At 36.3% G+C, this 25,767-nt stretch overlaps 1 pseudogene; it reads left to right on the forward strand.

Moving 5' to 3' along the window:
- The first annotated feature begins 22,871 nt into the window (after window positions 1-22,871).
- On the forward strand, window positions 22,872-24,597 carry LOC148240215 (uncharacterized; annotated as a pseudogene).
- The last annotated feature ends 1,170 nt before the right edge of the window (window positions 24,598-25,767 follow it).

Raw genomic sequence — 25,767 nt, forward strand, 5'->3', positions numbered from 1 at the left:
ATTTGATGATCTCTTAAAGAATCCTACTTCACATATTGACAAATTATAGCTCCTACTCAAGAATAAAAAAATAAGAAAAGAATGATGAGTTGGAGTCTAAGGAGGCGCACAAGTCAAAAGACAAAAGTCAACTTTAACAACAAGAAGGAGTATTACTATTTTAATTATTTTATTTGTTTAAATTAGTCTGTTAGATAAGAGTTTAATTATTTTAATATTTATGTTTTTTTCTCTAAGTAAATTAAATCATAGAGTTTGGATAGGAATTCAATCGTAGAATCCTATTTTGATTAGAATTAGAAAATAAAAGCCTATATAAAGGCTTAATTTCTTAGCTTATAAACATATACTTTTGAGAATTAATAAAGTTAAGCTTCGTGCTTTCTTTAAGAATTAGGTTTGGCTAATTTTCTAGTGTCTTCAAGTTCTTCAAAGTTGAAGAGCTTTCCAAAGTCTTATTGAGTTGAGAAGTTGGGATTGACTTATCAGAAAAGTTGTGGCATCTTTCTCTTCCTCGTTTTAATTTTCCTTTTTATATTTTTTGTATTCCATATATTTGGGTGTAAATTCAAGTAGGGATGGGTTTATTTAGGCGGCTAAGTCTCTGATTGCATATTTAGTTGAGGTTTCATGTAACACTTCGAAATCTTTTGCATTTAATGCGCGTCGAACTCCATTATTTTTGGCCTTATGGCCATTTAAATTTCCATTAATATTTAAATTTACTGGTATTTTGCTTACAATAATTTAAATAATTTATAAAATTTTATCTATTTTTATTTTCACCAAATTATTTCCATTTTAATTTTACAAGAAACGACAAATATTAGTGAAAATTTGTGAAATAAGAGGCAAAAAACCTACAGCTTATGGCCTACACATCCGCAAGTCTGCGGCCCGACAAGTAGTCAGCCCGCACGGGTGGACCCGTTTGCGTGCAACTGGACACAACAAAGCAGTGTCTACATGCATGGGAGGTACCTGCGTGCGCACAATGTGCGACAAGGCACCTGTGCGTGCACACCGTGCAGCATGGCTGTACACAGCATACTGACAACCAGCCACCGATGGGATGACTGTTGTCTTGTTGTTTCAGCCATGCTTGGCCATGCCAAGCGGGCCCTACTTCCCACCCACCTCTCCTCTTGTCTTCATGGATCTTCACCATGTGTTACACATCCGAAGTCCCTCTTTTGCCTATTTAAGGACCTCTTTTTTCCACTTCCTTTTACACTTCCTCCTCCCTTCCATTTCTCACTTCTCTTGACACTTCAATTCTTGTTCAATTTTCACTTTATAGAGAGATATTTTAGAGAGAAAAAAGAGATTTTAAAGAGAGAAAAGAGCAAGGAAGAAGGAGAAAAGTAGGAGTTTCACAAGCTTGTTCAAGGAATTTGTAGAAACTCTTTCCTTCACCTTCGAAAGGGTAAGTCGGCTTGATTCTGGTAAGGGATTCTTAGTATTTTTATCTATATTTCTATGTGCTCTTTTTAGTTAATTAATTTGGTGAAATTAAAGATTTATTGAAACAAATTTCTATGCTTATTTTGGTGATTTATTCTGAAGATCCATTATAATTGTGTTAGAATGATGACTTAGGGTTGATCCTTTGTCTTACCTTTGGTAATGATAAAAAGAATTGTTTAAAGGAGCTCCGGCTTTAAAAAATATCCCAAATGGTCAAATTCGAGTATATGGGATCTTTGACCGAATATGTCAACGAGTCCCTGCAAAGTTTCTGGAAGTGAAACATGAAATATTTATGAATATGCAAGGTATAATATCTGATAGTCCTACCATATGACTAAAGTACATGAATTCCTACTAGGTTTGCTGTTTGTTTATAGATATGGTATTGCTAAACATGATGATTAATGCATAAGTCTATTTGATGTTTGATCACTGTCTAATTCATGACATATTTTGCATGATGCACTAGAACATGATGATTGGAAGTTGCATGTGAGTTTAGCCCTTCACTTTACTTTGGTAATGGCAAAGAGGGTTATCTTAGTGAGCCTTATCTCAAGAGGATGATCCCAAGGTTGAGTCTGAGTAAAGAGCCTTCGGGCCAAAATAGGAAAAGAGCCTGGGGACCGGATATGTGAAAAAAAAGGCCTACAGTCTGGATAAGTTATGGAATCTCAATGGATTTGGAATTGGTTGAATTGAACATGTAGTATGCATATGAAAAGGATATGAAATTGTTGTGAGACTTGAATAAACAAGTGAAAAAAAAATCCATTTGACTATTATCTCTGAGTGGTTTCTTTTTCTTCCTCCTCTAAAAAAATGTTAGTGAACTGCTCCCTCTGATGATTGGAGGTGCCTCTAACGAGAGAAGATATGCGTTAGGTATATGTAGGGCCATAGTGGCAAAGTACGGTCGTGATCATAGTTTGGATGGAAAAATGAGAATGGACTAGGAATGGGTTAGTGATTCACAGTGGTAATCGGGAATACCTTCTATCCTTAGTGGATATATGTTGTAACGACTTCACATGGAGGTCAGTAGTAAAGGACTTAATAAAACCTAGATAAGGCTAAGAATACAAATCATGATTTGTATGATGGCTCTTCTATTTGCTAGGTATGTTATTTGTGTTACTGCGAGGTTTTGTATGATTGGTTCTTTTGTTTACTAAGCATGCCAATTGGTTGATCGTATGTTTTATTTGACGTAATATGCCCACTTAAAAGTTGAGTAATGGTGTCCTTAAATTGGTTATATAATTGTTTCACTGGATTTCTTAATAAAAACAAGAGTTTTCTAAATGATTAAGTGACTCCATCATGCGATAGTTCTCCAAGATAAGAGATATCAAAGGTGTTGTTCAAGTTATTCACCTTTCAAAACCTTAGCCGTGTATTTTTAAATACTAATTCCTTTATTGAATTTACATGAAACTCACCCCTAATCCGTGACTTCTAGGTGTTACGAAAGTTGAGGGTTTGCTCCCCGGGTCATCCCTTGGAGTTTGGCTAGACCCATTCAAGGATCCTTGAAAATTCTTTAGGATATAATTCGACTGCAATAGTTGTTCTGCACTTTAATGTAAAATCTTGTAAGGACTCTATTTTGTATTTAATACTCAAGATTGCCAAATTATGGCCTTAATGTAATCTTTAAATCTTAGATCACTTTGTAATGGGTTTTCTATTTCCACTTTAATGTTAATTATTGTTTTTAGCACTCGTAACTACTCAAGTAACTGGCTCCCTTATATCCATTAGGTGTTTGGGATGTTACATTTCGAGAGTTAAAATGATCCTTCTCATATCCTTTTGCGTCATCTAGTAACCGCATCATCTAGTAATAGAGCGTGATACAGACCATATCATCAGGTATCAGAGGTTAGGCTCCTAGTGAACCTATTATCTTTTTATCACTTTAGCATTCGTGTTAATTTATTAACATTCAAATTATTTTGATTGTCAATTCATTTTGCAGCCCGCTTGGATTTATATTATCCATTTAATTCAAGTGGTTTAGGTTCCTAACATTAGTAAAAAAATACAAAATTAAAAAACCAAAAACAAAATCCCAATTGCACACCATAAGGCAATTAACATGCTATTTACATTCAAGCATTCAAAAGTAGAGTAACTACTTTGTTGTGTGACTGAAAGTTAAAGGAATAGTAAATCACCTTCTAGGTGTGCGTGAAAACTTTTAGTTTTCATCCTGTTACATAGTTCATAATTGCATTGCAGATCAATGGTCAGGAATTAAAGTTTTAAAATCAATAGTGAGGATTCATTCTCTAAATTTCAACTCTCTAGATTCAATTAGGCTGGCTATAAATAAATTAGGGTTTTTAAAATTAATTAAGCAAACCCTAAAGAGAGTGAGTAGTTGTCCGCTAAGGAGGAAGAAGGAAGAGAGGAAGTGTAACACCCTGAGACCTTTGTGCTTAAACTTGTGTTAAAACTCTATTATTTTGGGACTTATGGCAATTTAATTCCTATTAGTATTTAGATTTATTGGTATTTTACTTCAAATTAATTATTATTATTATTATTATCCTTATTTTATTTACAAGAATTTTCAGGAGAAAAGAAAGAGAGAAATTGGAAGAAAATCAGAAAGCGGGAAATGGGGGTGAAATCCCCCCAAGCCTGTAGAAAAACAGGCCACGCACCTGGGTGCCCGCATGCTTGTGCACATTAACATGAGGGCACTATGCGAGTGCATCATTGTGCGCGCAGCCTGCGCACGATCACATTGCGCAGGCTTTACGTGTGTTAGCACCTGCAGGCGGCACTATGTGTGCATGACAGCACGCCAATGCCTATGCATGGGACTGTACGCACATGCCTATGCACTGTGTGCATTGGCATGCACACCGGTGCTTGCTCTTGTGCACTATGCATGCATGCCCTACGCGCTATCAGCATGTAGACACCCTTGCCGTGCGGTTTTATCCCATCTAATGACAACTTTCTTCTACCTACTTGCCATGTGTCCCCCTTATATAGTTGCCACCTAGGGAGCATCTGGAATGCCTCCCAAGCCTATATAAGGGGCCATTTTCTCCTCATTTCTCCCCCACTTTCATTCCTTCTCCCTTCTTCCATTTTCGAAGGAACTTAGAGATAGAAAGAGAGGAAGAAAGAAAGTAGAAATCTTCAAGGGAGTTTTAGACAGAAGTACCTTTCCATTTCTCCTCCAAAAATTTAAATTACTCTCATGGTTTTAGTAAAGGATCTCTTGAGTGTTTTCTCTTATGCTCTAAGTGCATTTTCTAGATAAATTAATTTGAATGATCTTGATGCATGAGATTGATTGTTTTTTTACTTGAAATATGAAAATATGTGATAATTTGCATAATTGATTTACAATATAATGACTTGAATATATGTGCAGATTGACCCTTCACTTTTCATTTTGTAATGGTGGAGAGTGTCATGCTATTAGGCCTTGGCTCAAGAATATGGCCCGATGGTCAAATTTAAGTATGATTGGCCTTGTGCTGAGACATGTAGTGAGACCCCCATGGGGTCCTAAAATTGTGTCTATTACGAATGATACATGTAAGAAAGAAAAAAAAAGGAAAAATCCATTTGACTGTCATCTTTGAGGAGTTTTTGTTTCTTTCTCAATCCAAGTATGAAACTATTGGTAAACCACTCCTTGAGAATGAGGTTAGTGTTCCCTTTGGCGAAAGTGGATTCGCGATGTGATATGTAGGGGTCACAATGACAAAGCATGATCGTGGTCATAGTTTTCCTTATATGTAGGGGTCACAGTGGTGAAGTACGACTGTGGTAATAGTTTATCGACCCCATGTGGAAATGAAATGAAATGAAATTAATATGATTGTCATTCACAGTGGTAGTTGGGGATCCTCTCTGCCCTAAGTAGATATATGTCAGAACGACCTCGCACGAAGGTCAGTAAAAGACAAACAAAACCATCTGATAATATTTCTAAGATAGGTTTTGATGGTTCATGATAAGTTGGTATGACATCTTCTTTTCTATTTATATATGTTGATCTTGTTAAGCTCATAGTTGGTTCGACTAGTTTAAATCTAAAAACATGATTTATCTATCTATCTTGTTTATTGCTATGTCTTTACTATTTGACATGTTAATGAGGCTTAAATGGTTTTTTTAAGACAGATGAAAGTTTTTCTTAAATTTAAAAATTAATCTCACGTCGTGGTGTGACATCTCAAATACTATTCAAGGCATGAGGATGTCAGATACAGAAATAGATTACGAGTACATGGTAAAAATTATATGCAGCAAAACAAATTGTTACAAATTCCTTACAAAATATATGAATTCTAATTACATATATATATAACTGAGGCCAGACATGGCAATAAAATACAAAATATCAAAATACAAAACGAGTCACTTCTATTATTATACTATTGGACTCATTAGGGTGCAAGAACAATCATGCACTCAAGGTTTGCGGATCCATAGGATCCTCATAGACTTCAAGGGGTAGGTTAGCAGATGGTTCCTCACTATTTTCCTCATTTGGGGGGACATGGAAAGAGTGAGTTCCATATGCTCAGTAAGGAAAATAATATTTAAATAACATTGTAAGATTTAAAAAGTGAATAATTATATCATAAATATTTAAATAATTAGGTCATGTTAGAGTCCTATCCTATCTTATGAAAATAATTTCTTTGTTAAGAAAATGTTATAGTCACCACAAATAAAATCAAATATCATACTTGACAATAGAGAAAGTCAAGTAAATCATAAAATACTTAGATTTTTGTGTCATATTTTGCGAAGTCGTTCCGACTTCCATCTTTGGGGGTAGATACAGATTTTTGACTACCCATGTGGAATGACCAGATCAGACACAGATAACGATAATTTGCTCAGGCACATTTAAGGCTTGCCAAACCATGGTACGACTATGACCATGACTGTATTGACCATAGTGGTCCTATAAGACATTCTATAGCCACGACAGTAGTTAGCTAAAGGTGACCACTAATAGATATTCGTGTCACCGCTCTCGTTAGAGGGTACATCGTCATCCATAAAGAGCAGTCCTCTTACATCTTTTCAGACTAGATGGGGGAGGAGGAAATAGATATCCCTCAGAGATAAAAAGCCTAATGAGACACTTGATGCATTATGCATGTCAGTATGGATACATACACACTTCGGACCATTCAGGCTTCATTCCACTCTTTTTTAAAATTATTTTCTAGATAAAATCACCAGTTTTATATTATTTTATTTACATGCAAATCACTAAATGCTTATAATTCACATAGCATTCTTAAAATCAAGAACAATTCACTTTATTAGAACTATTAAAGATAGAACATGCAAACCACACAAAATCACAGATTTATTATTTTAATTTTTCTAGAAATACTCCTTAAAACTTTTAAAGAAATACTTAATTCCTTACCAGAACCTCAAAGTTTTTCTATATCGTTCTTCTCCTCCTCTTCTCCTTCTTTCTCTCTCTAAACTTTTAAAAGGTTGAAGAATGAAATGGAAGTGATGAAAAAATGGGAGGAAGGGTCCCTATTTATAGATAAGAGAGACCATCAAATTTGTGCCAAGTGGCAACATCTGATGAAGAGAGAGAGTGTTTAATGAAAAATAATGATGTGATACAGCACAAAAAACGGAGGAAACTGTTTTTCCTCCATCGGCGGCAGCACACCCCAAGCGGCGACACACCGCCCAAAGAGGGTGGTGGCACACTATCTAAGGCGATAGTGTGCCTCACCCGACTGGCGCGCACTGCAGGCGCCAGGGTTACCCTACCGCGCGCAAGGACTAGCTTGCGTGCGCGCAGGGCCTAAAGCAAACTAGGGCTCCGCGCGTAGGCCTACTGCATGCAGGCCTTAGATGCACAAGCCTACTGCGTGCAGGCCCCATATGTGCAGGTTTATCCATGCAGGTCTGCTGCATGGACGATGCGCACATAGTGTGCAACGCTTGGCCCTATCTGCGCGTAATGTGACTCGCACGGACGGGACTGCTGGCGCACGACAAGACACACACGCAAGACTAACCATGCAGCTCGTGCGGATGGGACGTGCGCACTATGTACACGTCCTACACCTGGTCACGCATGAATGCTTGTGCACATCATGCGGTGCTCGCTCAGACGACCCTCTCCCATGGGTGTTTTCCCGCGGGATTTCCCCACCTTTTTTTGCTTTTTCATGAAAATTAATAATTTTTTTAAAATAAAATTAATAATAGTAAATCAAAATAAAATAAAATAAATAATAGCAGATAAAAATTAAAATTAAATAACATCAAATAACGAAATTAGCATAAAATTGAAATTATGAATTACGGTATAAGGCTTCAAAATAAAATTAAATGAGTTCAGGTGACCTTAAGGCCCAAATAAATATGGATTCTCCAAATACAATTTAGTGCAGTGGTTAGCGGGGTGTTATATGTGACGGATCTCCAAGGTAAGTCACTCATTGGGTAAGGATGTATATTATGAAGTTAATCACTTTCTAAGCCTTAATAGTGTGGTTTAAATACTATTTTTCTTATTGAGTTAAATGGAACTTACCCCAATCAATGCTCCCTCCATATGATAGAAGTGATAATTCATTCGCAGTGTTGCCTCTTGAAGCTTGTTTGGATCCCCTTTTGGATCCTTAAGTTGATTACGAGTGCTTATTTTATCTGCTCTCTGATGAACAATTATTTTGTAATTAAGGAAGTTATCCTCTATATTTCGCTGCATATGTATTCTATTATTTTCACTCATATATATTTTTGTTATCAGACACCCTTATACCCACCAGGTGTCTAGGATGTTACAATTGGTATCAGAGCATAATTCTAAAAAAATCCCTTACACTGAGGCCTATAGTTTAGACTTAAAGATTTTTAGAATAAGGAATCTCTTCTTTTAGATTTAGCCATAAAACTTGTTGTCTTCTTTTTGTAGGCTTAGTGACTCAAGGAAGACCCTTCGTAAAATGACCCGAGGCCCAAGATATTCTAACTAGGGTTGAGTTTATAGAACTCTTTGGTAACACCCCGCAAACCTTTACGCTTAATTTGTAATTGTGAACCCTATTTATTCGGTCCCTAAGACCGCTTAAACCCTTTAATTATTTCATAGTTTTAATTTTAATTAAATATTGTAATTTGTAAATTAAATTCATATTTTTAATTTATTTAAATAATTCTTAAAATTTATTTAAATAATTCTTAAAATTTATATTTTTATTGTTCATTTTTTTATTTAAAATTAAATTTTTAGGGAGAAAAGGCGGAGAAAGAGGCAGAATTCCTGCAGGAAAATGCCCGTAGGAAGGGTCCACCCTTTGCAGGCATCGCAGGCCACACGTGCGTGCACGAGGCTCGACCAACGCGCGCGTCCCATCGAGCATAGATGGGCGCAGCTCCATGTGCCTTGTGCGCACACTATCCGTGCAGTAGGCTTGTGCACTGCCTTGGACGGCATCTGCCGCTGGTTGGGTAGTGAGTCGTCGTCGTCTTTAGCAGTGTGCTGCTGTTGTCTTCAGTGGAGTGCCGCCATCATCTTCAGCGGTGTGCCGTCATCGCTTGGGTGATGTTTCGTCGTTGTTGGGTGGCGTGCCTTTATTTTTTGTGCTACCATTGTATCGTGTCATCCGTCTGTCAGTTATATCTGTCAGTCGTCATATCACTTCTTTTCCCATTGACTTTCTCTCTCCTCACCAGATTTCACCACTTAGCACAAATCTGACGATCTCCATTTTCTATAAATAGGGACCCTCCCTTCACCATTTCCTCATCACTTCCATTCAATTCTTCCATCCTCCAAGAGTTTAGAGAGAGAGGGAGTGATCTAGAGAGAGAGGGAGAGGAGAAGAAAAAAAAAAGGTGTAGTAAAAACTTTGAGGTTTCGGTAAGAAATTTAGTATTTACTTTTAAACATCCTAAGGAGCATTTCTAGAGCAAAATTATGTAGTTTGAATTTATGATTTGCATGATCATATTTAAATGTCTAAATAAAGTAAATTTTACTTGATAATGCATGTTATATGATCATATATGAACTTGATAATTTGCATATGATTTAAATGATACAATTCTTGAGATCAAATAGTGAAATATGAGAAGGTGATAAAGCATGAAATGGTATGAGAAACATGTATCTGTATTGACATGTATAATTTATAAATTGTTTTGTCAAACTCTTTATTTATAAAGAGTTCTTATTTTTCCCATCCCCCACCTGGTATGAAAAGATGTGAGAAGACAGCTCCCTGTGGATGACGATGTACCCTCTTCGAGAGTGGTGACGCGATATCACTGTAGGGGTCACCCTTGGTGAAGTACAGTCATGACCATAGTTTTACTGATAAGACCACTGTAGTTGGTACGACCGTAGTCATAGATCGTGTCATGGTTTGTTAAGCAGTAAATGTGCTGTTAGTTTAGTAAGCCGTAAATTGCTATTATAACTAAACTGGTCATTCTACATGGGTAGTCAAAAATCTGTACTGCCCTCAATAGATGGAAGTTAGAACGACTTCGAAAAGTATGATATAAAAATCTATGCATATCATGATTTGTTTAATTTTTTCTATTATTAGCATGATTGATTTGATTGATATGACCCTGACATGATGGATCTAATTTTTTTTTAATAATAAAATTATTTTCATAAATTAAGAACGAATCCTGACGTGACTTCTGATGGTAAGTATTGATGACATAATTATTCACTTTTAAAATCTTATGATGTTATTTAAATACTGTCTTTCTTACTGAATATATGAAACTCACCCCTTTCCATGCCTCCCTCCAGATGAGGAAGATAGTGAGGAACTGACCGCTGACCTACCCTTGAAATCTACGAGGATCCTATGGATCAACAAACCCTAAGTGCATAACTTGTCCCACACTCTGATGAGTCCATTTATATAGTGAATGAAGTGACCCTTTTTGTATTTTGATATTTTGTATTTTGTTGCTACTTCTGTCCTCAATTATATGTGCAATTGGAACTCATATATTTTATAAGAAATTTGTAATAATTTACTCCGTTGAATATAATTAACTATTATGCACTCATAATTTGTTTCTATAACTGGCACTTTTATGCCTTAATTAACATTTGAGATGTCACATCTTTCGAGCTATTCAGGATTTGACCGCTGTTGTAGGTCCAAATCCTAGACCGAACCATCTCCTAGAATATCTCTGAGTTTAGAATATTGAACCCTCCTCACTTCAATGGTGGAAGGAAGCATAAATTTTGCAAATTGAGATGTTTTTCTATGTCCTGGATCTTACCGAGGAACAGAAGGTTCCCCTAACTACTTTTATGTTCACAGGTGAAGCTGAGCATTGGTGGTAGCTTAAGATGGATGTTCTACCAACTTCTACCACTTGTGCCCATTTGACACCTTTCTCGAGAACTTTTTTTCAGTTTATGTTCAGAAAATGGAGGAAAATTTTCAGGACCTATGTTAGGAAAATATGACTGTCAACCAGTATGCTGTCAGGTTTGTTTAGTTGTCCTATTTCAATCCGATGATGGCTGCCACTGAGAGTTAGAAGGCTCGGAGGTTCTTGAAGGGTCTTAAAGTGGACATCTTTGACTGACTTGTAGTCCTAAAGCCCAACTCCCATGCCAAAGTTCTTAAACATGCGTAGTTGGCTGAAAAACTTATTACAGCCTGATATTAACATATTTCCCACATTCATGTTTAGTAGCAATAGAAGAGGAAGATGATTGACCTTGGCCCCGATCATGTTGATAAGAGACCCCATGTTGCACCTATTCCTACTCCACTCCGACCTTCTAAGAACCTTGCTCAGTTTAACAAGCCTTATTAGCATTGTGGGCGAAATCATGATAATTGGCCCTACCACTGCTTGAATACGTCATGCTACAAGTATAGGATTACATAACATTTCATTCAGAACTATCCCTATAAGCCTTGCGACATTGTTTGACCTGTTGCATAAGGCAGAGTTTACCATCTCGACGAGCCTGGTGCCATAGCAACATCGACTATAATTCTGAGTACGCTTTCTATTTATGATTCTACTATCTGTGCCTTGATAGATATAGGTGCTACCCATTCTTTTATATCTCTTAGATTTATAAAAATTTAGGAATACAACCAAAAACTTTAGGGCAAGTTTTAGTGGTAGAGACACCCTCTAGAGGACTTTTAAAAGCCCATGTTGTCCATAAGAACTGTAAAGTGAGTGTCTTAGGAAAGGAATTAGCTACAGACCTCATAATCCTAGACTTTTTTAGATTTGACATAATCCTAGAAAATTATTGGGCTATCATATATTGTGATAGCAAGGTCACGACTTTGCTCTCGCCTAAAAGAAAATAATCTTAAGACCATAATGAGGTTTTATTTTATAAATAGATGTTCTTTTGAAAATGTATATAAAATATTTATATAACTTGTAAATGGATGAACATGACTATTTCAAAATTTTTGCTTGTCTTTTTGTAACTTATGTGGTGCATACGAATATGGATCCTAAGCCATCAGTACAGATAATCTGTGACTTTTCAGATGTCTTTTTGGCAAATTTACCTGGATTGGCTCCCCAGCGGTAGATCGAGTTCTCCATTGAAATAATTCCTAGAACACAACTTATTTCAAAACTCGTCTACTGGATGAGCTGAGTAGAGCTTGTGGAATTTGGACATCAGATCTCAAAGTTGAGGTAGAAGAAGTTGATCATACCCAGTCATTCCCCATGGGGTGCTACAGTTTTGTTCACAAAGAAGAAGGATGACACCCTTATATTATGCATTGATTATCGAGAGGTGAGCCCTGTAACCATCAAAAGTAAGTATCCCTTGCCCTGTATTGACGACCTATTTGATTAATTATAAGGTACATCGGTCTTTTCAAATATTGACCTCAGATTGGGTTACCACCAATTAAAGGTAAAGGCTGAGGATATCCCAAAGACGGTGTTCCACTATCAGTATGGCCAATTCGAGCTTAAGGTCATACCGTTTGGGTTGACCAATGCCTCTGCTGTCTTCATGGACCTCATGAACTGAGTTTCAAGCCCGCACTAGATCGACATGTCATCGTTGTTATTAACAACATCTTGATATACTCAAAGAGCCTTACAGAACCTACCATCCACTTTACTCAAGTGTTAGAGACTCTCTAACAACACTGACTCTATGCCAAGTTGGGTAAATACTCCTTTTAGTTGGATCAGATCTTTTTTCTTGGTCATATTGTTTCTAGTGAAGGGATTTTTATTGATCTTACAAGGTCGAGGTTGTCATCAATTAGAGTCAACTGACGAACATCATAAAAGTTCATAACTTTTTGGGATTGGCTGACTACTTCCGGTGTTTCATTAAAGGATTCTTCAGCATTGCCGCTCCCTTGACCTGTCTCATCAAAGAGGGATATTTCTTCAATTAAAACCCCGAATGTGAAAAAATTTTGTCAAGCTTAAGTGTCAACTCACAACTACTCTGGTGTTGATCATCCCTGATAATACTGGGTGTTTTTTGGTTTTTTATGATGCGTCTCATGTTTGTTTGGGCTATGTACTCATGCAGCGTGGTTGGGTGGTTGCATATGGTTCCCACTAACTGAAGCCCTATGAACGTAAAAACCCCACACATGACTTTGAGCTTGCCATCATTATCTTTGCCTTGAAGTTATGACGCCACTATCTATATGGCTAGACTTTTGAAATCTACATTGATCACAAGAGTCTGAAGTACCTATTTTTCCAAATAGAGTTGAACATGAGACAGAGGCACTGGATGGATTCTTAAGGATTATGACTGCAAGATCTTGTACCACTTTGGTAGGGATAATGTAGTCTATGATGCCCTTAGTTGAAAGGACTCGACCATGCTGGCTCAATTGATGATTTCCAATTGGAAGATGCTTGAGACATTTTAGAGTCTTTGTTTTAATCACTAAGAAAAAAGTGCCTACCTTGCCTAGATACGGGTCCAATCTAATCTGTTCATGTAGATTTGGGAAGCCCAGTCAATGAACCAGGAGATTTTGAAGAATATTGACAAGTTTGCATTTGAGGACATTCGTACTTCAAAATTATCGATGATGGACTGTTTTTAGTGGCCCAATATGAAGAAAGATATCGTTGAGTTCGTCTCCTGATGTCCCACTTACTAGAGGATCAAGATAGAGCATCAGAGACCTAGTGGTCATGTTCAAGGACTCCCCATCCCCAAATGGAAATTTGAGCACATGACCATGGACTTCATTATCGATTTTCTGAGGACAAGTTCAAATCATGATGCTATATGGGTCATCATGGATAGATTGACCAAGTCTGCACATTGTCTTGTAATCAAGTTTACAGACTCAACCAATAAGTCAGCCCAGTTGTATGTGGAGGATATTGTTCGACTCCATTGTATTCCTTCTGTAACACTCTACCCATCATTATGCTAAAATGATTTGGAAACTCTATTTATTTAGATCTTTGGCCTTATTAAACTTAATTAATTTATGCTGCTTAATATTTATTGTAATTTTTAATTTTAGTTGATTTTTATTTATTTAATTTTATTTTAATTAATTTTATTTTAAATAATTTTATTCTAACTCATTTAAATTAAATACAAAAATTGAGAAAAAAATTTTAAAAAGGGCGAATCAGGAAGAAAATCCCATGAAAAAAATCCCGCGAAGAGTCTGGTTGCCCATGCAGGTGCTAGGTATTTTGCACATGCGCACGCATGCATAGTGGCCACGGGACGTGCGTACAGTGCACACGACACAGAGTCAGGACCTGCGCGGGTCCTTTTGCACGTAGGCGGGATGTTCGAGCATCACCCTGCATATGGATAGGTGCTGTACATTATGTGCGTGCCGTCTACGCAGCAGGCCTGGGCAGACAAGCCCTGTGCGTTTTGGGCTTGCACCCATAGTGCCCAACGCGACTAAGCCCTACACAAGTGCAGGCTAGTCCCTGTGCGTGCAACAAGAGGCTTATGCGTCTGCAGGCAAGGCTGAATCGCGGTGGCCGGAGCACTACCACCTCGGGCAGTGTGTTGCTGTCGATAGAGGAGCCCCTCCTCCCTTATATTTTATGCTGAGCATCTTTTTCTCCTCTCCCTTCACCGAATTTCATCATTTGGCACGAATTCGAATGTTCCAAAACTCTATAAATTTCCTCCCCCTTCCCTTCCTCTCAACACTTTCATTTTTCTATTTTTCAAAGGTTTAGAGAGAGAGAGATAGTAGTCTAGTGGGAGAAGAAGAGAAAGAAAGAAGAACGGTGAAGGAGAAAATATCAAGGTTTCAATAAGGAATTTAGTATTTCTTTCGACGTATTAAGGAGTATTTTTAGATAAATGAATTTAATATGATTGTTATTTTACCTATCTTGTATGTCTCTGTGTTCAGATGAGTCGAATTGTTTTTATTTTCAAGCATGCTATGTGAATTGTAGAAACTTGATGAATTTGCATGTAATAAATATAATATGTAATTGATAATAGTAAAAAGTATAAAAGAAAAGAAAAAGAGAAAAGTGGAATGGAGCCTGTATGGTCGAAATTGTATCTGTATTAACATACATGTTGCATCAAGTATCTCGTTAGGCTTTCTATCTATGAGGGGTATCTGTTCCCTTTGCCCTTTGGGGTATCTATTTCTTTCTCCTTTATCTAGTCTGGAAAAATGTAAGAGGACCGGTCCTAATAGATGACAGTGTACCCTTTGACGAGAGTGGTGTTGCATTATCTGTAGGGGTCACCGATGGCTAAGTAATGTCGTGACCATAGATATCTGTTAGGGTCACTATGGCTGATATGACTATGGTCATAGATCGTACCATGGTTTGGCTAGCCAAAAATGGGCTTAAGCAAATTGCCGTATCTGTATCTAATCTGGTCATTCTACTTGGGTAGTTGAAAATCTGTATCTACTCTTAGAAATGGAAGTTATAACGACTTCGCAAAGCATGACACGAAAATATGAGCATTTAATAATTTATTTGATTTTCTGTGTTAATGTATCGTTTTCTTAACAAATAAATGATTTTTCATAATGTGAGATAGGTAAACGAGGAAGTTAAATGGTAAGATAAAATAATTAACATTTAAAATCTTATGATGTTAATTTAATACTGTTTTTCTTATTGAGCATATGGAACTTACTCTTTCCATGCCCCCTCCCAGATGAGGAAGAAAGTGAGGAACCGCAAGCTGACCTACCCTTGGAAGTCTATGAGGATCCCAAGGATCCACAAGTCTGAGTGCATGACTGTTCCCGCACTCTGATGAGTTTAGTAGCATAGTGAAAGAAGTGACCCTTATATTTTGATTTGTATTTTACAGCCACTTCTGGCCTCAGTATAGATATGTATTAGAACTCATATATATTTGTAAGGGATTTGTAATGATTTTATTCCGCTGCATAAATTTTTTCTTGCACTCATTATTTTGAATCTGTATCTGACACACATTTGCCTTAATTAGCACTTGGGATGTCACACATTCTTTTGTGGTTTCAGACAAGGATCATTGTTTCACCTCCCATTTTTTAGAATAGTTTTCAAGAAGCTCTTGGTTCCAACCTATATTTCAACGTTGCTTATCACCTGTAAACTGATGGGCACTCAGAACGGACCATTTACACACTAGAGGACTTGTTATGTGCCTGTGTACTAGACTTTAGTGACAGTGGGGATCAATATCTTCCCTTTTGCGAATTTGCTTAAAATAACAACTGTCACTCTAGTATTGGTAAGGCTTCATTTGAAGCTCTTTATGATAGACCCTATCATTCCCCAACCTGTTGGAACGAACTTGGGAATAAATATCTCCCTGTGACGGATTATGTTTAGGAAACTGTTGACAAGGTTGCCATCATCTGAAAGAACCTCATTACTGCCTAAAGTTGTTAAAATAGTTATATAAATGTTCGAAAGAGAGCTCTGGAGTTTGCTATTGGCGATCATGTTTTCTTTATTGATCTAAATAATAGTGGGCCAAGCCCATAGAAAAGACCTTAAAAGAGAATTCAATTTTAGTGAGCGAAATTAGGGAGGAAATAAATTGATGAATTGAAGATATATATAAAAATAGAGAATAAAATAAGGAAAGATACAGGTGGACCGAGCCCAGGAGAGTATCAGGAAGGGTGACGAAGACTGGTGGGTTGAACTTAGGTAGTCAAAGAGAAAGTTGAGTCAAAAAAAAAGAAGAAAGGGAAAAGAGGAAATTCAACTAGGTAGGTCGAGCCTTTAGGAAGGGTATAAGAAAATTTTAAGCACTAGTGGGCCGAGCTCTTCTAAATGGGTTGAGAGAGAAGGATCTGGGCAATAAAGGATGGAAAGGAAGACAAAAATTAATTTAAAGGTCCATATAATTAATTTTTGTTATATTTGGGCTTCTAGCCTAGAATTAAGTAAATTAGATAAGAGTTAATATTTGGGGCAAGAGCTAATAAAATAGATCGCTCACCTATTTGATATGTACATGGTAATGGGCTAGGTGAATAAAATAAAGTTATTGGGCTAAAGGCTTAGAGAATCTAATTTAGTAAATTTATGAGAGACATTTAGTTAGAACTATAAGCAGGTGAGTGTAATGGGGTTAACAATAAATAATCTTAAAAATTAAATGTAATGGGCATGCATAAATATTTATGTGGTGGTACGAGGAGTATGAGTTTTTGAGGATAATAGGAAATTTCATTGTAGGAAATCATTTGAGTTGCCCGATGAAGGTAAATTAGCAAGGTCAAACTATAAATATATAAGGAATTAAATATCGTGGGTCTAAATGTGAAGATATAAATAATTGGGTGAATTTTTGATACTGAGGTAATTTGGGAGCTGATGAATTTAGTGATGGTTAAATAAATAAATGAAGATTTTAAAAATAGGCAAAATAGGTAACGCTTGAAAACCAAGAGAAGGTGATTATACAAGATGACCAAAAGACAACAAAAATATATAAAAAATATATAAGAAAATAAAATTAATAAAATATATCACATTGGGAAATATCTAAGGTGGGCATCTAAGTTTCTATCAGTGAGGTATAAATAAATGTGCAGTCCAGGATTAATAGGAATGATTATGAACTCTATCTCATGGACTGTTTATTGCTTCGTAGCTATGACTGTGATTATGATAGTAACTATAATTGTAATTGTGACTGAAACTATAACTGTGATTATGACAGTAACTATGACTGTTACTATGACAGTAACTATGACTTGTGAATATATAATTATGACTCAGTCCATGTTAACAGGAGTGGCTATCATTTTTTTCGTGATTGTGATTTATTGATATCATGTGAAAAATAAAAATAAATTTCGTGCAATACATATCGGTTATGCTTGGTGGATAGTATGAATTTACTGCATTATGAATATATACATGAGCAAGGATGCTAAATTTGTGATTATGTGTAAGTAATATGATTATATATTATGTCATTCAGATTGAGAATGGATTTAAATTATATGCAAGAAATTTAGTTGTGTAATTATGGATGAACATGAATAAATGTGAAATACATGTGAAGGAAGTGAGTAGTTGGTAGATCGAAGTGACAATTGGATGGGTATTGGAGCAAAATTCATGTGCAGGTTTATTGAGTTGGAATAAAGGTTAAGGAATCAAATCAATGTATTATCTTCATTCTTCACATTGGAGTTGTAAATTGTTCTTTCTGAGCATATGGTGGCTCATCCCTCTTTTATCATTTCTAGAGCAGGGGAAGCAGGACTCAACCATGGGACAGTGACAACTATGAAAAAGGAAATAAAGGATGAAGGAATACTTGTTTTTGTAAATATGATTTTCCAAACTTTAAGACGATATCTAACTGTATAGAATCTTAAGTACTTAGAAAAATTTTAAAATACTACATAATACTTTATAGCTGAGTTATGATAGAATCTATTAAGGAAAGGACAATTACGATGAAACTGTAAGAATTTTATTATTTACATTAGTGAAAGAATGAAAAGTAATAAGTATATTTACCTATGAAAATCCTAGTTGTTACACAATACTTCTTAGATTTGAATAATACCCACTATGAATAAAACAAGTATAACCCACCTTGCCCCAACTCATCTCACCTTACCATCCCCCCTCCTACCAACAAAGTTTACAAATAATTTGTAAATGAATTAAATAAAAATTAGGCCCGAAATGAAGAAGATTCGGAGAAATTCATGTTAGAGAGGAAGTGTGCTTAGGAAGCCAACAATAGAGAGAGAAATTAATTTAGGAGAAGTTGGAAACATAGTAATTTGTATTAATTGAGGGGAAACTAAAGGCATTTATACATGGTAGCTTTTGACTATTTTCACAAGTAATTTTAGACTTATAACTAATAAAAGAGTAAAACTCGTGTCCGAATCCTATGTTTAAATTAATAAATTATGCAAAATTCCTCTTATTTTGTTTTATTTTATTTTGTTTTCGCATTTCATTTCAATTTTTTTATTTGAGCAAAACGAGAATTAATTTCATTAAAAATCAGGCTAAATTTTGATACAGTTTGATAAAATACCTGAGGAAAATTTTAAAATTTAAATTTAAATCCTAAAAATAGTAAAACAGGGGTTTAGGGACTTAAATGACAAAAATTTAGAAATTTAGGGGCTTTCTGCAAATAAAAGGGACTAAAATGTCAAGTAATTACAAAAATGGTCAAAATGGAAATTCTGAAAGTTTTGACACTTCACCAAGTGAGGTGTCGAAATCGACCAATCGAGACGGTCTTTTTGGTCATGCAGACAGCAAATGGCAGGATCAAGATGGGTGGCTATGATGCTCTTGATAGTATGCAAAAACAACATCCTTATCATCCACTTTTAATTGCTTAATTGAATTGCTTACTATCTAATTTAAATTACTTTATCCATTTTGATACAGGATAGGAGATAGAGCCCAAAATCTTGAAGAACGATGTAAAATGAGCAAGAATTGTAGAACAACAGTCTTCCACAGTTTAAGCCTTGGGCAAGGCTTAGACCTTGCAGTGATAGTAAACTTTGGCTCACACACTCAAGCCTTGGGCAAGTTTAAGGCATCGACAAGATCACAAATTGGATTCGCCCAAGTAAACCTCGCCTAAGGCTTACGTCTAAGCAAAATGGATGAGCCCAACTAACCCTTGGGCAATAGTTAGCAGCCAAGGCAACATGAGGGAGCCAAGATTACACTCGATCAAGCCTTGCCCAAAGCTTAAGCCACGTGCAGCTACTAATTTAAAAAAAGCGCACTCTTGAGATTCAAAAGAGAGAATCCCACCATAACGAGGATTGACATCTAAAAATCAAGGGGAAGATGATTTTTGAAAGCAAGCTAAGTGTCAAAATCATTAGAAGAAACCTAAAAGGAAACCCTAATCCTTTTAGCTATAAAAGGAAGTGGCCAACATAAAATGAGGGGATCTTCTTCCTGGCACCGCACTCTATAACTTCTGAAAGTTTTCTGCCTTCTTTTTTCCTTTTCTTCAATATTCAGAATCTTATTTTTTGTGTTGAGCCCACTGTGAGTGGCTGATAACTTTTTTTTTTTCCAATTAACAGATATAGCAAAACTCTAGTTTATATTGTGAGATCTAATTAATTTAATTTTGATTTTTCCAAAGTTTAAGTATTTGTTTATTTCTCTGTACATATATTATTGTTGTTGTTAATCGTTTAAACAGGACCCGTTAGACTTGTGACGCAGCAACATACAACCATCCAAGTAGCCTAAATCTCTAATTGATTGTGCTACCTCGATACCCAGTGGTGATTAGTTTTAAATTAAGAGAAAAGACAATCTGGTTGAGCATGTCACGTGGTTGAGTTTGATGGTCAGAATGGATTCCTTCTAGTCCTCAAAGTTAAATCTTAAGGACATTCCCAGGACTGTTCGATCAACAAGAATCAATCAACAGACATTTCTTGGTTGATTTAGGATTAAGGAAGGATTGGCTATTAGAACATTTCCAACAACTAGAACTTGTTTACTACACTTTAGTACAATTAATCACTGCATCTATGATCAATTACTTAACTAGAAATTAGCTATTTCTTTAAGTAGAAAACCATCTTGTATCTGCTTTATTCTCAAAAATGATTTTTAGAATTCTTTACTATTTTACTTTATTCTTGTTGTGTATTTTATTTTTTCTATTAATATGGAATCCTTAGAAAAGCCCCCTTGTTTACTTTTCATTTGCTGGTCGAGGAAAAAAAAACAATTCTCGATTCTCTAAGGATTCGACCCTACTTTCCACTGCTACAATTTTGTTTTATTGGTTAAGTAGGATTTTATTTTTGGTGGATTTGACACCCACCAAATTTTGGCATTGTTGCGAGGGAATTACAAGAACTAATTTAATTCTTTTCTTTTTATGATCAAGTTTGATCATGGAGAACCTATTCTTTACGATCCAGAAATCAAGAAACCCACCGAAGACTTAAGAAAATAGACCAAGCTGAAGAGAAGAACGTGTCAGTAGGACATAGTTTTTATAGAGAGTAGTGCAACCATCAAAACCAAAGTAGAAACTGAGCAGATGGCCAAGGAATGAAGCTTGACGGACTTTGCAGCACTGCTTACCAAGTAACAGCCCCTTTATATCACTTGTTTAGAAATGGACGTTGCTTTCGAGCTGAAATCTAGGCTGATCCACTTGCTGCCCAATTTTAGAGGTTTAGAGAATGAAAAACTGCATAAGCACCTCAAAGAATTCCATATTTTATGCTCAAACATGAAGTCGCAAGAAGTCTTTGAAGAACAAATAAAATTGAGAGCATTCCCTTTTTTTATGATGCAGTTAAAGATTGGTTGTTTTATTTAACTCCTGGTTCGATTTCTACTTGAATTGATATGGTAAAAATATTTCTAAATAGATTTTTTCCTACCTCTAAAGCTCCTAGAAAAAGGAGGGAAATATATGGGATAAAAGAAAAAGATTCAAAGAGTCTCCATGATTATTGGAAAATGTTCAAGCGCTTGTGTGCAAATTACCCATAACATGATATATTAGAACATTCCCTCATTCATTATTTTTATGAAGGACTGCTGCCCCCAAAGAGAAAAGTATTTGATACAGCTAGTGGCAATACCATAGTGAATAAAACACCTTTCTAAACCAGAGAATTTATAGCAATCATGGCTGCACTTCGCAGTAGTTTGGTAACACGCAAGACACTCTAAGAAGGATGAATGATGTAAGTATTTTTTTTCTTGAATATGAAATTTTACAACTAATTATGTTGGTGTAAAATATGGTTGCAGAAAACATCCAATAAGCAAGAGTTTATGGGATTTGCGTGCACTTAGGGCACCTCGCAGACATGTGCCCCATGCTGCAAGTAGACGACCAACAACAAGTTAATGTTGTGGATGAGTTCCCAAGATAACCGCAAAGGACATACGACCCTTTCTCTAAACAATCCTGAATGGAGGGACCACACTAATTTCAGCTTTGGGCCATGACAAAAAAACTGCCAACAATACCCAACTAAGCCGCCGCCACCACAACAAGCAGCACCCTCTATGTCAGTTACGTCTCTTAAAGACATAGTTAAATCTTTGGCTACTAATACGCATCAATTCCAACAAAAAACTCAGTAATTCCAACAGGAAACTAGAACTAACATTCAGAATCTAGAAACCCAAGTCAGTCAACTAGTAACATCCATGACTAAGTTGGAGTCCTAGGGTAAATTATCCTCACAGACAGAAGTGAATGCGCAGTCAAATATCAGTGCAATCACATTACATAATGAGAAAGAATTACAAGAAGTACATCCCCGAACAAGCCTTGGTTGAGGCTTACAGAAGGAAGTAGAATTAGAAGCCTTGGATAAAGCTCCAGAATGATAACTAATGATAGTACCCATCCAGCAAAGACAAATTCTGATCAACACAATCCATGGGTAATTAAACCGCATTTCTTAGAAAGGTTTGCTAAGATGAAAAAAGAAAATGAGGAGAAGGAGATTTTAGAAACATTTTGCAAGTTTGAGGTGAACCTTCCCCTACTTGAGGCCATTAAACAAATACCTAGATATGTCAAATTCTTGAAGAACTATGCACCAACAATAGAAAACTGAGCAGCAATGAAAGTGTAAGTATAAGTGTGGGGGAGAATGTTTCAGCCATCATACAAAGAAAACTGCCTCCCAAATGTAGGATAAAGTATATTCATCATTTCATGTAAAATAGGTACCTTGGGTATAAGAAAAGCCATGTGTGATCTTGAGGCCTCCATAAACATGATGCCCATGTCCATTTACTCCAAGTTGAGTGTCAGACAAGTAAAAAAGACTGGAGTCATCATTTAGTTGGTGGACAGATCCGTTGTCTACCCGAAAGGTGTCTTGAAAGATGTGTTGGTTTATGTGGATAACCTCATTTTAACATCTAACTTCTATGTACTGTATATGGAGGATGATAAATCCTTAAACTCCTCTCATCTCTTGCTGGGGAGAGTATTCCTTAACATTGCCAAAACAAAAATAGATGTTCAGGATGACACTCTCACCATAGAGTTTGATAACGAAGTGGTAAAATTTAATATATATGATGCAATGAAATACCCTTCCAACTTGTCTTGTATGTACAACATTGACATCATAGATCTTTTGAACAAAAAATACTTCGATCTAGGCCATGATGATGAGGTAAACATTGCACTTTATAACGTTTTAAATGTTGACAACAAAGGAATCTTGGAAGAAGACCATGTTGCTGACCAAAATCTACAAGAAGCCTTGTTCAAACTAGAGTCATTTAAACAGATAAAAGATACACCTCCATATCTTGATCTTCCTATCTCTCACACAAAACTTCTACAATCTATTTTGTCGACCCCTAAACTGGAACTGAAGCCGATGCCCAATTCTGATGGAAGAGGACAACAAACCAAGTAGACAAGTGCAGAGGCATCTAAATCCACTAATGATGGAAGTGGTGAAGAAAGAGGTTTTAAAGTTGCTGGATGCCGAGGTCATTTACTCAATTTTAGATAGCAAATGAGTAAGTCTAGCTCAAGTTGTACCAAAGAAAATTGGGATAACCGTGATAGAAAATAAGGAAGCGGAGAAAGTTTTAACTAGAGTGTAGAATGGGTGGAGAGTTTGCATCGACTACTGCAAGCTGAATGTTTCCACAGGAAATGATCATTTCCCCTTGCCTTTCATTTATCAAATGCTAGAAAGGTTGGCTAGGAAAGCATATTATTATTATCTAGATGGGTATTCCGGATTCTACCAGATTCTGGTTGCACTTAAAGATCAAGAAAAAACCACGTTCATATGCCCCTTTGGGACTTTTGCCTATATATAAATGCCATTCGGGCTTCGCAATGCCCTAGCCACATTATAAAGATACATGGTTAGCATTTTTGCTAACTTTATAAAGCAAAGTATAAAGATCTTCATGAATGACTTCATGGTTTATGGTGATTCTTTTGATGAGTGCCTTGACAACCTCACCAAAGTGCTAAAATGATGCCTTGAATCCAACCTTATCCTAAACTACAAAAAATGTCATTTCATAGAGGATCAAGGGTTGATCTTCGAATACATAGTGTCCTCAAAGGGAATAGAAGTTGATAAGGCAAAAGTGGATGTCATCAAGTCATTGTCCTATCACAAAAAATGTGCAGGAAATATGCTCACTCCTAAGGCACACCGATTTACCCTAGAAGTTCATCAAGAATTTCCCTGAAGTAACCTAACCTTTGTGTCTGCTGTTGCAAAAGGAAGAGGAGTTCATATTTGATAAGTCCTGTTAAGAAGCATTTGAAGCACTTAAAGAGAAGTTGGTGACAACACCCACTATGGAACCACCAAATTAGGAGTTGCCGTTTGAAATTATGTGTGATGCGAGTAATCAAGCAGTGGGAGCAGTCGTCGGATAAAGGATGGAAAGAGATCCACACCTAACCTACTATGCTTTCTGAACACTTGATAGTGCTAAAATGAATTATTCGACCACCGAAAAAGAACTACTAGCTGTTATGTTTGTTTTAAAAGAGTTTTTTTTATTTTTGTAGGGAACAAAAGTGATTGTGTTCTTAGATCACTCAGTATTGAAGTATTTGCTCAAGAAAAAGAAAGCAAACCTGAGGTTGATAAGATGGATACTCCTGCAAGAGTTTGATCTTGAAATAAGAGATAAAAAAGGGATTGAGAACTTGGTGGCATATCACCTTAGCCGATTACCATTGAGTGGTGAACTCTTCCCATTGAATGACTAGTTTCCAAATGAGCATCTGTTCTCAGTACCACAAATAACCCCTTGGTATGCAGATATCATCAATTATCTGGTTACCCATGGACTACTAGCTGAATTACCCAAAGTTAGAAAGGACAAAATCAAGAAAGAAGTAGGGTAGTACGTATGAGATGATCCGTACTTGTGGAAACTTTAACACCTCGAAACCTTTGTGCTTAAACATGATGTTAAAAATCTATTCTTTTGGGCCTCATGACCATTTAAATTTTGTTCATATTTAGATTTATCAATATTTTTTCTTTGCACTAATTTTCATTATTTTAAATTATCTTTATTTTATTTTCAAAGTTATTTTATTAAAAAGTATTTTCAAGAAAAAATGAGAGAAATTGGAAAAAACAATCAGAAAATAAGGGAACAATCCCCCAACCTGCGGGAAAGCAGCCTGTAAACTCGTAGCCTATATACTCGCGTGCCCACGAGCCTACGCACGATGACATCGCACAGGTTATGTGTGTCAGCTGACTATGCGTGGCACTATGCCCACTGGCATGCATGCTAGCACTTGCTTGGACGCAGACACGCTCATACTGCATGGACAGCTCCCTGCCTCGTGGTCAACAACCTAACGCCTAGTTTATTACCTTGATTGACTTGCGACTAGCCACCAATTCTATGCCACGTGTCTCTCGTGGATGGTTGCCATATGGCAAGCGTCAGGGACACCTCCCATGGCTATTTAATGAGCTCTTTTTTCCCTATTTATCTCCCACTTTCATTTGTTCTCTTTTATTCCACTTTTTAGAAAACTTAGAGAGAGAAAGAAAAGTATAGAGAGAAAAATAGAAGTTTAGTGAGAGAAAGAAAGCAAGAAAGAAAAAAACAAAGTGGGAGTTCCCAAAACTTTGTTCAAAGATCACTAAAAGCCATTTCTTCCCATTCCAAAAGACAAATCAAACTATGGTCTCGGTAAGGGATTCTTTTAGTATTTTCTCAGAAAATTCTAACTAAGTTTTCTTCGAAAAGTTAAGTTGGAATACTGAATGATTTTGATGCATGTTTTTCTTTTGTGTTTGATTATTGATTTATTTGAATATA

This window comes from Carica papaya, chromosome 9 (assembly GCF_054855325.1).
Source record: "Carica papaya isolate Zhongbai chromosome 9, ASM5485532v1, whole genome shotgun sequence".
NCBI classification, from domain to species: domain Eukaryota; kingdom Viridiplantae; phylum Streptophyta; class Magnoliopsida; order Brassicales; family Caricaceae; genus Carica; species Carica papaya.